This window comes from Homalodisca vitripennis, chromosome 5 (assembly GCF_021130785.1).
Source record: "Homalodisca vitripennis isolate AUS2020 chromosome 5, UT_GWSS_2.1, whole genome shotgun sequence".
Lineage (NCBI taxonomy): Eukaryota > Metazoa > Arthropoda > Insecta > Hemiptera > Cicadellidae > Homalodisca > Homalodisca vitripennis.
In genome coordinates, this window is record NC_060211.1 from 155,602,809 (window position 1) to 155,616,794 (window position 13,986).

At 33.4% G+C, this 13,986-nt stretch overlaps 1 protein-coding gene across 1 annotated transcript in view; it reads right to left on the reverse strand.

Annotated features, from left to right (window-relative positions):
• LOC124363049 (two pore potassium channel protein sup-9) overlaps positions 1-4,532 on the reverse strand; it is a 428,368-nt gene extending 423,836 nt beyond the window's left edge. Inside the window, exon 1 of the mRNA XM_046818115.1 lies at positions 4,418-4,532. The gene's annotated coding sequence lies outside the window, so the exon portion shown is untranslated. The remainder of the gene's footprint in view (positions 1-4,417) is intronic.
• Positions 4,533-13,986: the final 9,454 nt, after the last annotated feature.

A 13,986-nucleotide genomic window follows, 5' to 3' on the forward strand; every position in this document is an offset into this window, starting at 1 on the left:
GTTCCATCGGTCCATCTTTATCTATCAAGAACTAAACAGAGTGTACCCATACTTTTAACTCACACTGTATGATCACAGGCAGGCACTCTCATTTACATGGCAAAAATCATCACAACTGGTCCACAAGTTTGGACATAATTGTAAAATATACATATAGAGAAATTGGAGATAGTCAGCTGCGTTATAAATACTTGTACTTTATTAGAGATCTATAAATATAAAAATCCACATATGTGAAAAAACAGTATAGTAAGCAAATTGGAGACGTTTAGCTTAGTCTTTTCAAGGAATTGTAAATTTAGGCAATTCTGAACAAAATTACATTCTATTTTGAATTTTAAAATATTATATATGATGTATTGCGTAAAATTCAACAAATTTTAGATACACACTTCTAACGCTTTTTGCCATACAGCTCCACCACTGTACTGTATTTCTCTTTTTATTCTGTATGATACATTTGTAAATATATTAAAACTTCAGATTGGATACAGTGCCTATGTATCATGGGACAAGTGTCCGTTTTCATCCTGGAGAGAATTGAATTTCCACCTCGATTCCTGCTCGTGCTGTCAAACTTCTCTCTCAAAGTAAAAGTGTCGCCGTCCACATTGTGTGATTTTTAAAGGTTTATCCTAAAACCATAATTAATTTAAATCTTACTTTTACATAATAGTGTAAAGGTATATGTTATCTACATAGTATCCAATATTCAGAAACTATAAATGTGCTGCAATTTTTATTGGTGTCGTTAGACCTTAATATTTCATTTTCTGTATTGTATTCTTGATGGAAGTAGTGAGGTTTAAGAACTGAAGGCAAGTTTATTTGCTCCCACAAAATTGTAATATAAAAGTACTTTCGCCTGTTTACAACAGTTATTAAATATAAAAAGAAGCATATGTGTATAAAATAGAAAAGACATAGTAAATCAATTAAAATGTCATTTAAAACTAATGAACAAGGCAGGAAACGTACTACATCTATCAGGAATGCAACACAAAACATGAAAAAAATCTTGGAATAAAGCAACATGGGATGACTATGTATATTGTACAGAAAACTTTAAAAAAAAAAAAACAAATATTATGCACACAAAATTATTTGGTTCAGTTACCAATTCCGTAGATTTTTAGTGATGCAATTAAATTGTTTTGACTAAATAAGTATTAAGAATAATTATAAGGTTTAGTAATGTAAATATGATAGAAATTTCTTTTTCTGGAACTGAATTCTCTTTCCCTAATAATAACCAGACAAACCATTATTAATTTGTGCTTAATCTTTATAAAGAAAATCTATGAAAGATTGTGACTTCTAAAATGAAGGTCAAAAGTTTTTAATATATATTGCACAACTTTCATTTGTATATTAGTTAGAGAGTTACGCCAACAATTTTGTATTTAAGTCATGAAAAATAGAAAATGCATTATGTTTACATATATTATATTATATATGTTCATATATATATATATATATATATATATATATATATATATATATATATATGAACATATATAATATAATATAAAAATATATACCCATGAAATAGTACTGGACCTGATGATGATTTTTCTGTTAGTTCTTTTTCTAAACACTATACTAGTATTAACTTTGAAAGTGAAATTACTTGAAGTGTCCTAAACGTATACTAGACTTGAATATGGATACGAATAGTTCAAAAATAAACGTTTTTTTAATTTACTCCGTATATGAGCTTAAATATATTGAATAGCTTTTTTTCTTTGTTCCATAACCAGTGTCACTTTTACTTTGCCTTAAATTTCGTCTTGTAATACGAAGCAATACTTAAATTTATTATAAAATACTATTAACACGAAACTCACTATAACAATAATTTTAAAACGAATAGACACGAATAAAGTGATAAATAGTTTAAAACAATAACTTTACACTAATGACAAAAATAAAAAATCCTGTGTCCAAAACTAATTTTATATACAACTACTACCTACAGTATCATCTAATTTTAGCTTTAAGCTATCTGTATAAAAGGTCTTAGAACCGCAAAGAGCCACTTTAAAGATTTTGGCCCAAAGAGTGTATATATATATATATATATATATATATATATATATATACAACTGAAAAGAAATATATATATATTCTTTTCAGTGCTGCAGAAAACCTAAATAAATGTAGAACTAACCATTGTTAGATACAAACAATTGCAGTAACATACGAGCTAAATATTAGAATAGGGAAATATGATTTCAAAATTTAACTGGTGTACATTTTTTACTTCAATCGTCAATTTTCTCAATAGTAAATATGTACAGATTTATTTGTTAATCAATCAAAATTCATTTGTTCAAACTTGCTTTATAGTTGTTCGTTTATTAAACTAAAACTATTGTCCTATAACGAATGTGTTTAATAAGTTTGAATTTACTAGTTAATATTAACTTTTAAATTTCGTCTCTCAGCACTTGATTCGTCTCGAAAAAAATATGGTATAATAAATCATCTTCTATCGTCTAAAATTTCAAGGGTCTTATGGAATTTTGGAAATTTTAAAATCTCGCTGTCTCAGTTGTCAATATAGCTAACAAAATGTAAAATTGTGAAAATATTCTTTAGTTTTATTATGCTACCATCCATTAAAAACTCAGGATCATTATATGGATATTCTGTATCATAGAATTTGTAAATGGTGTATGAACTATTTGTTAATACATACCTACTGTCCCATATAGGAGGATACATTTTTTTAAGCCTAAATAGAAGATAATAGAAGATACAGGTATAAGTTGCTTATATTGGCACAAGTTGTGTGTGTTTTTTTTTTTTTTTTTTTTTTTTTTTTTTTTTGCATATTCATTCGTTTCTACTCTTTTTATAAGTAAAATATATTTCCTATACAGTATCGTCATAAATATATCTTCGCATGAAGCCATTATTTTGTTTACATGCGAATTCATAGGACTTATGTAATATACAAGAAATCCAGGAGAACTTTAGAAATTGGTATATTAAGACTGTGTAACATAAATTAGTTTATATTTATTATGTGGGACTATTTTAGGATATTGATAAAACTGATTTCATAATGCATAGGAATTGTTGCGACAAAATCCAACATCTATACAACTCAATATCAGAATACTTAAATGTATTTACTAATCAATTTGGTATTATCTATTACTATTATTAATTAATATTTATTATTTAACAGAATCGTTTTAGCACACATTTACGAAACACTAAGGTACATTTTTTAAATTGGTTTGAGACAATGAATTAGACTACTTAAATTTGAAGTAAAATTATCAGTTGGTTTTAGATAGATGTTATGATAAATTAAATTATATGTTCGTCAATTATATAATTTTAATTGTTGCATTCAAACGAGAAAAGAGTTTTACATTCTATTTCTAAGTATTTAAAAGATAATTTAATAAACGTCCTTCCGATAAACTAAGTACATAAATATACGAATGAAATTAAAATTAGCTTACTTTTGTGGACGTGATCTACCACTCATTATACAATTGTAAAGGTTATTAAATGGTTTTTTTATGGTGTTGATATTTTCTTGCATTATAATACTGCCTTGACAATGTTTACCATAGCATGTTTATGAAGGCCATTAAAAATAGAAGTGACGGCAAATTTAACTTGTCAAAATTTTATTTACACTTGTATAAGAGCTGAAGGTGTGAAAATTCAAAGTAAAATTATCTGTTATTCATCAGAAATCGTTCATAATTCTGAACAGCCATAATTAAAAATGGGGATCAAAATTAAAATGCCTCGGTCGCCAAAAGGTCCACTTGCGAATCTGCAGGAGTGTGAATGTGTGTATATATGTCGCGCACGCGCGACTGCATTTTCTATGTGTTACAGCAGAATACGCGTTCACCACAAACATATTGGGGTCGGATTAGCCCACTTTTTGGAAAATAATAAACGCAAGATGTGTTCCCACAAATCACTCTTTCCCTACCACACGAAGGATTTGTTATGAAATCGTTGTAAGAGATTGTGTATAGTATAGGACAATCGTACCTGCTATTGTTTTGCTATTCATGTATTTAGAAATAAAATTGAGATCCTGCTGTTACAAAAAAATCTCCTGAGGTTTTTCAATATCAATATTTGTGTCTACCCAAAAAACATTGCATTGGGGTTGGTGTTTATTGAATACTTTTCAAAATCAACAACAATTCCTGCAGTCAGTTGAGATATGCCACGATGCAGTGTGGGGTTTCGTCTATACAGAACGAAATGGGTACAAGGACCCGAGGAACGCTGGAACAAGTGGACTCTCCGGATGGACCCTCCGGGGTGGCCCAAACGATGGCGTATTGGTATCGATCGGTGCCCGCCGTGTACTGCGGGATGTACCGGATTCCCATGGTATCCTGAGAGTATATGTAGACACAGGTGAACTCACCGCTCTCTAGCCACGGCACGGCCGACGGTGGACGCTCGATATGGCTCTGACGTCACAGCACAGGGCCTGCAGTACCCGCGCACACACACGCACACACACCACTTCTCACCGTGCTCGCCGACCCGGCACTGGGTAGTACCCGCGGCGGCCGCATCGGAGCGCTACCCTTCCTCCCCCTCACAACCCCCTCACCTATGTGTTGTGTGTACGCTGGCTACACGTGCGTTCGTGTTCGAGAAGCACCCTTAACACTAAAAAATTAAATATTTAGGAAAATATTTAACGTTTTGTATATATTTGATTAGATTTAGGAGAAGACATTATTGTTGTGTTAACAATATTCCTCAGAGATAGTGGTAAATTTAAGTAATGTATAAAATAAGTATATAAGACAAGAAATAAAATTAGCAATTATTATCATTAGTAGCTTTACGTTTTGAAACAATTCAATGCAACTTTAAAATAGTTTTTCTTCGCAACACACTTTCAGAAACGTTACATTTTTATCCCTTTTTGTAAAAATAACTTAGATTAGTTAACTTTTAGCCTATTATTAGAGTTAACTTTTTCAATACCAAGTAAATTTATTTCAGTTTATACTGACATATAACTAATCATAACCCATTCTGAAAATCAACCTACCCGAAAAGACAGGCCCCCTTAATATAAACTAGGGTTTTAGATGCTCCCGTAATTTGAATTGAATGATGTCGTTCAAATGTTGGTTTTGGTTGGAATTTATAAAATCCTAACAGGTCAGTACCATTACAAGAGACGATACAATTCACCTACACAATTAATATGAGAATCAATTAATTTCTATGTTTACATTTTTAGTACCCTATCGCACGATAGATATTAGCTGTAATAACTTGTTTTTTCTAAAACTAGTTATAGTAATCATTATCAGCAATTGGCAATTATTTTAATCGAATGACTTCATTTATTCTGGTATCTCACGTGGCCCACGTCAGTAGCTGAAAGCGCCTGAGCTTATTGAGGTATGCAATATACGCAGCACACGTTAGCATCTCAATTGCTGTCCAACGCCGCAATTCACTTTCAGGATGCCCGCCGCATGGCCGCCAACGGTCAACCTACGCAAGTACGAAAGACAATTTGAATAATTTTTCAGTCGAATTTTCTATTTGAATAATACATAACAAACATTTGTGTGCAACCGATTGACGTCACCGTATAGTACTTTGAAGTGTTTTTTTATTTTGATGAGATTATCTTCCCTCTTGTTACAACAGTGTTTTGTGACACCCAATGTACTGACAACACGCTTTCGCTAACACACATATTGAGGCACCTGACTCGTAGAGTACGGATTATCTCCCCTCTTGTCACAACAGTGTTTTGTGACACCCAATGTACTGACAACACGCTTCGCTAACACACATATTGAGGCACCTGACTCGTAGAGTACGGATTATCTCCCCTCTTGTCACAACAGTGTTTCGTGGTTTTCTCCCATTTTATTTTTCAAGAGTTATTCATTCATAAATCATCTCGTTCGATAAATAGGGTCCATAATAAACTATTTTAAATACTCTCCCCCATTTTAAATGCTTTACTGATACAATTTACAAACTCTTATTGGCTGAGCGTTATCGAAGTTCCAGGGGCTGGAAAACTATATATTCCGTTAGTCCGCACGATATCACAAGAACTAACAACTAACCTATTGACTTGAAATGTTGAATGTAGCTTCATTTCTATATAAACAACTTTGTGACCATGCTTGCGCATGTCACCCCATGGTGTTTGGCTGAGCGTTAGTGAACATTTTTACATTAGTCTTATTGGCAGCCACGATGATAAAAAAATCACAGAATAAATAAATTTGTAAACAAACTGAACACAATCATGTGACATTTTAACACATGTAGCATGATAAAATGAACCGTAGACTTGAAATGCTGCACGCAACCTCAGTGATACGTCTTGTGACATACTTTTTTTTTAAATATGACTAAATTACTAATTCTTAAACACAAAATAAAGCACTAAGAATTAACAGTAGTATTTGTTCAAATGCCTATAAACTGATCAAAATATATCTCAAGATTGTATTAAAGTAACGGACAGATATTCTGTGAACGGCTCGTTATTTCCGGCCGACTCGGAATATAAGGACGCAAATAGCGGCGGCGGAAACGTTGTATAATTCCACAGACTCGTAAACGGCTTTATATAAGTTTGGCTGCGCTCAGCCAAATGATTGCACATTGATACTGTGATCTTCAGTTTCATACAACTATCATGAAAAGGAAATATGATGACTAAGTAACCGATCTCTTTTTCTACAGTTTCATTTTCACAACCTGTAAAATGCAAGAACACAAAAAAGTTTACATAATCAATAAAAAAAACTCTCTTCCTGTACTTTTACTTTGACAAACTGTGCAATGGATGACAGAGAAAATAATTACATAAGCAACTTTATTTCTGAACCATCAATTTCACAATCTGTACCACTCTTAATTGGAAAGGATACGATATTAAATGAAAGCGTGTTAAAATAAAAGTGTAGCTAAATTAAGTAACTGGAAGTTGGCAAAGATAATGTTATGTCCTTTGTTTGTTACACATTTCTTAAGTTATTACAATGAAAACAATAAAGCGAAAATTTAATTCACAATGCCATTTCCTAAAATACAATAAAGAAAATCATTCAAAATATAATTAATGTTGTTCTTTATTCTATATTATATTTTCGTTTATGTAATATGTTTCACTATTATTAACCACTTAAGAATTGTAATCTTGAAACATACATTTTTCTGGACTACGCATATTGTAAGAGGTCAATATCAAACACAAAAAAGAACGTTACTGTACTATCTTTATATTATGCCATAATCTAACGCCTTTCCACTTGAAAATATCCTGAATTGCATACAACCACACAAAATCAACCGAAAGAAGAATGGGACTCTACTTTCTTTATATTATGGTCATGATCTAATGCCGTTACACTTGAAAATATCCTGAATTGCATACAACCATACAAAATCAACCAAAAGAAGAATGGTACTCTACTTTCTTTATATTATGGTCATAATCTAACGCCTTCACACTTGAAAATATCCTGAATTGCATGCAACCATACAAAATCAACCGAAAGAAGAATGGTAGTCTACTTTCATCATATTATAGTCATGATCTAATGCCGTTACACTTGAACATATCCTGAATTGCATACAACCATACAAATCAACCGAAAGAAGAATGGTACTCTACTTTCTTTATATTATGGTCATGATCTAATGCCGTTACACTTGAAAATATCCTGAATTGCATACAACCATACAAAATCAACCGAAAGAAGAATGGTAGTCTACTTTCATCATATTATAGTCATGATCTAATGCCGTTACACTTGAACATATCCTGAATTGCATACAACCATACAAATCAACCGAAAGAAGAATGGTACTCTACTTTCTTTATATTATGGTCATGATCTAATGCCGTTACACTTGAAAATATCCTGAATTGCATACAACCATACAAAATCAACCGAAAGAAGAATGGTACTCTACTTTCTTTATATTATGGTCATGATCTAACGCCTTCACACTAGAAAATATCCTGAATTGCATACAACCATACAAAATCAACCGAAAGAAGAATGGTACTCTACTTTCTTTATATTATGGTCATGATCTAACGCCTTCACACTAGAAAATATCCTGAATTGCATACAACCATACAAAATCAACCGAAAGAAGAATGGTACTCTACTTTCTTTATATTATGGTCATGATCTAACGCCTTCACACTAGAAAATATCCTGAATTGCATACAACCATACAAAATCAACCGGAAGAAGAATGGTACTCTACTTTCTTTATATTATGGTCATGATCAATGCTATTACACTTGAACATATCCTGACTTGCATGCAATCACGCAAAATCAAACTGAAAGATCCTTACTTTACTCTCTTCATATTATGGTCATGATCTAACGCCATTTCACTTGAAGATATCCTGAATGGCATGCAATCACGCAAAATCAACCGGAAGAAGAATGGTACTCTACTTTCTTTATATTATGGTCATGATCAATGCTATTACACTTGAACATATCCTGACTTGCATGCAATCACGCAAAATCAAACTGAAAGATCCTTACTTTACTCTCTTCATATTATGGTCATGATCTAACGCCATTTCACTTGAAGATATCCTGAATGGCATGCAATCACGCAAAATCAAACTGAAAGATCCTTACTTTACTCTCTTCATATTATGGTCATGATCTAACGCCGTTACACTTGAACATATCCTGACTTGCATGCAATCACGCAAAATCAAACTGAAAGATCCTTACTTTACTCTCTTCATATTATGGTCATGATCTAACGCCGTTACACTTGAAGATATCCTGAATGGCATGCAATCACGCAAAATCAAACTGAAAGATCCTTACTTTACTCTCTTCATATTATGGTCATGATCTAACGCCGTTACACTTGAAGATATCCTGAATGGCATGCAATCACGCAAAATCAAACTGAAAGATCCTTACTTTACTCTCTTCATATTATGGTCATGATCTAACGCCGTTACACTTGAACATATCCTGACTTGCATGCAATCACGCAAAATCAAACTGAAAGATCCTTACTTTACTCTCTTCATATTATGGTCATGATCTGACGCCGTTATACTTGAAGATATCCTGAATGGCATGCAATCATGCTAACATGTAAAGTAAAGCGCTGAGTTCACTCTCAACCTTAGTCAACGTATTCAACTATCTGCAGTCCAGCAACATATTTATTTATTTCCAACGGTTCCACCATTTTTACAAAAGTAATTCAACAAATCAAATACTTAGCAATCAAGATGACAAATCATAATCAATATACACAGTCTCATGTAAGCTCTAACTTGAACAACATAGGCAATAATAGAGTGATATACTATAAATATGAATAACAAAAACAACAATAAATAACAAGGAATAATAACAATACAGTAACAGCAACGATAAATAAATAGTTGACTAATGCTATAACATTAATAAAATTTAGAAACTCAACAATATACTATCAATAATTAATACAATCGTAGCTGTTAGTTATTGTAAGTGGATCTGTATTAAGCATGTGTTAGGTGTTTACATTTATTAATTTGTTTTTCAGGGTGTATTTTGAATCGTGAAAAAAGTCGATGTGCGCTGCCTCACTACCCAGTTTTAGAAGTCTGCATATTCCATGGTTTGATGCATAATATGTGGGCCTAAATCTTCTGCAGAAAAGTGTCTTAGAGCGGGTACCTCTTGGTATAGAGAAGTCTATATCCGACACTAGATGAGGGCAGTCGAGGAAGCCGTTCACCAGCCTGTACAGGAATAAAATATCAATATATTTTCTTCTTTCCTGGAGAGGCTGCAGTCCATATAGCATCTCAATCTCAGCGACGGGGGTTGCAAGATAATTATATCCCAGTTTGACTCCAAGAAGTCTTAAGCAACGCACCTGCACTCTGTTCAGCAGCACAATGTGGCCTGCTTGATACGGAGACCAAACAACGGAACAGTACTCCAACAAAGGACGCACAAGAGTCTTATAGAGGATAGCCAATGTAGAGGGGGATCTGAAGTCTTTGCAGGTTCGGGCAATAAACCCAAGCATAGAAGAGGCCTTATTTGTAACATGCATTATGTGTTCGTAAGGGCTTAGGGAGGGTGTCATAATAACTCCGAGGTCCCTGACTCTGTCTACTATCTTAAGAGGGGATCCATTTAGAGAATAGTCTAAGGGCCTGGCTGTGTTGCTTCGAGTGTAACTGATGACAAGACACTTTGCTATATTAAGCTCCATAGCATTTACTCTGCACCAGTTACTTATTCTGTCAAGGGAATGTTGGAGTTCTCTTGACAGAAGAACAAGCCTCCTGCCACAGGCATATATCATCTGTCAAAAGAATGCCATGTTTTTCATTTTTATCGCAGATAAATGGAAACAACTGGAGAAAGTATTGGGAAGATAAGAAAGGAAAATATGAACATAACTTATAAAATGAGTAGTGGAAACGATGCAGATACTCACTAAACTGCCAAATTTCTTTTAATTCATCCAAATTTCATATTTTATTATTGTTGTAATTTTCTTATTGAGATGTTGTGTACGGAGTACATGAACCTGCACAATTTAATAGATGTAAGGTTTCCATTAGTCAAATAAAAACATTAGGCTGTATTGTAGACCCTAATCATGGTTTTCTAAGCATCAGAGACGTGCATCGTCATCCCACCACCACCATATCTCATACAGCATAATGATGCACAATGTGACCACCATGCGCATTATGATGCACATTGTGGTTATAAATATAAGTACAATGGGGGAGGGTGCAGTACTCATGGCACTGGATTTGTAATTAAAGCCATTGCAGTAAATACCTTTGTTGCAATAAATTCAATTTTAAGAATTCTGAATAATTCCAGGAATACAAATTTGAATTTTACCGGATTTCTAAATCGTCCTTTGAAGTGAGGCGTTCTCTGTTCTGACAGTCTTCCCGCAGTTCGTTAAAGTAAGGCCACTCCGAGCCCAAGCAACCAATTATTCACTTTCCGACTCACACGGAATGGGTAATCGGTGCAATGCCGGAAAAATCACTGCAGCTTGCCATACCATGGCATATTAAACCAGAATGATGAAAAAGAAAGAGGGAACATTAGTTGAATGTCACACATGTGTTAAAAGAAACACTTGGTTCTGACGTCACGGTCACCATTTTACTATTTGCCTCTGGCCAGTTTTTAGTGATTGGTCGGTCAGTGCAGACCTATATTCCAGTGTGACCTGTATTCTTTAGGTCGACTTTAATAATTATTGTTTAGTTTTTATCATATACATGTTTTAGAGATTGTGCCCATGGACTTTTGTTTGTCACAATACTTTGATTTATTTATTCTAATCTAGATTTCAGTCATGCGTTAGGTTAGCTTTCCACCTGAGATTGCAAATCTTGAAATGTAATGTTACTGATTTTTGTATCACTGAACGATAGCGGAAAAATCCAATTCCCTTCACAACCCTTCCATGATCAAAAACAAACTTTAACAAATTAACTTGTTTCTCTACACGACCAAGGAACAGGTGATATTAGCAACAAGCTTCTGTAGTACGATTGCTCCTCAGCAGATCGTAGTTCTTAGGAATGAAAGCTCTTTTCCACTAATGTGAACGCACAGAGTTTTAACTAAAAGAGAAAAAAACCATACGCTTTGACGCATTAATGACAGTAACTGCACTATTAATTATACAATACTCCCTTCCTACGCGATACAGTCTGTTCAGTAGAAAACTTAATATTTAATCTACCTCGTTCCATTTTAATTTAAGAAACTACTCTCCAGTTCGCATAATAAATCTGTGTGCCATCCACCGATAGCTTAAACTACCATCCACAAATAACCTATCTGGGCGAGGTTTTTTCACTAAAATACTCACACTCAGTCTCGTCATGAGTTACGAAAACGTCTAGGGGCGATATTTTGGAGAAAATTGTTATCCTTGATATGTACAACAGGGCTGACAAATTAAGAGTGGTCCTTAGAGGGTGGGAACTCAAGAGTATAACTTCTGTCTTTAGTGAAATCGTCCTAGTGTTTGTGGCTATTGTCACTAAGAGCATTTTCATAGTTGGGGGAGGTAAACTCAAGCCTTGATTATGAACCATCTAAGAAGCCCTCAGAATCCTCAGAAGGTTTCGTAATCAAGGGCTCAAGGTTAGTAGTATGATGTTACGAATTACACCTCTCTCACTCAGGTTGGTCTTGTCAGCCAACAGATCAAGGGATGAAGTAGAGATAATCGGATAGAATCAGCGTTGGAGGACAGACTGGCAAGCCCACCCCTCGACTCGACCTCTGACACTCTGACTCCACCTAAAGTGTCTCCGGACATTAATATAAATACTTTCTAATAGGGTTTACGTAGTTACAAGTTCGATCCTGCTAGGGGTTGCAAGTAGGTACGCGTTTAAACAAGACTGGCTGCAGGATCAAACATGTTCCGTGCTCAGTCTAAAAAAATCTTGTTATGCTCAAAGGTCATGCTAATTTCTTAAGAATAAGTGGTTAAACATCGTCACTGTGGCTTGTACACATTTTAGCTTACATAATATCATAACTCCACCTAATGTAGAGTCAACTGGTTAACATCAGTTTTTATTATTACAACCTAAGTTCATTAAAAATGCTGTACAAAAATGAGCATAGCTACTGTACCAGGATGGATCATCGTTGGGCAGACTATACCACAACTTCTTTTGTAAATATTACGACATATTTGGAAAGTCGCTTACGGCCATTGTTCTATAATATAAAGAATTCAGGTTTAATAATATAGTATTGCTCTTGTGTGAAAGAGCTGTTTCGTTGTAGTTTTTATGAACTAAAACTTGTTATCATGAAAGTGTTTCGAGGTCAGTAAAATATAATTTTTATAATTTTATATTTCATTATTTATCATTAGAATATTTTATAAACATTCTAATTAATAAAAATGCTCTAAAGAAAGATACGCTGAAAAATAGTTTAGGCTGCTAAATTAATCATGTAGTTCTTTGTTTAAAGTTTCTTTTTTACATTTAGTCACGGATAGTTTAGACTGGACATGCTTTATTAAACTCGGAGTATAGTATGAACCCAAACTGTTTAATAACCTTCCTGTAACCCTATAAACGGTTCAAAATATTACATCCTTTAAGTCCAAATTAAAATATCACGTAGCTCAGGGGGCTTTTTACTCTCTTTGAGAGGTATTAAGTGAGGCCTCTCTATGATTATTTTTCAATTTGCTGGGCTGTATTTTATATCATATTTTTGTTTTAATGTATTTTAAAGCAATTAGAGACTTGTTTAAAACTTTGTATTGTGTGTATTTAATGTCGGTATATGACTGCGCAGAAAATGTATAATTGTTCACTGTGCAATAAATTAATTCAATTCAATTTTCTACGTTTCTGAATCTAACCTAAATGTTATTGTGTTTGAACTCTGCTTCAAAGTTATGACAATCGTATTAAAAGCTATTTGGTTATATACTACTGAATTACGAACGAGATATTTGTTCAGGAAACTAACGCGAACAGCTGACTCATTGTTGACGTCACTGCGGTGCGAGAAGCGGCGATCATTGTTTACATTACTCTGTGTATATTAGTTTTATTAGCAGCCACTTCAACCTACTGTTTTGTTTTATAGTGTTATTTTTATGCATCGTTTACAGTTCAGATAAACATTGAAAATTCTTTTTTAGTCCGTATATACGGACTTTTGAAAAACTACCGAAAAATGCCAATAGTTTTAAAATATTAATCAAAACCTTTCATCTGTACATTTAGTTTAATTTACTATTTAAAGTGATATTATTTTTGTATAGTGAAATATTTTTCAAAGTACTATTTCTCATGTGGAACCAGAAAGAAAATGTACAGTAAGTAAATATTTTCTTTTTTAATTTTGAAAAGTACATTACTTTATGTAAAATTGTTTTATAGCTTTTAAGAAGAAAATTTACTTTCTACTAAACAAGC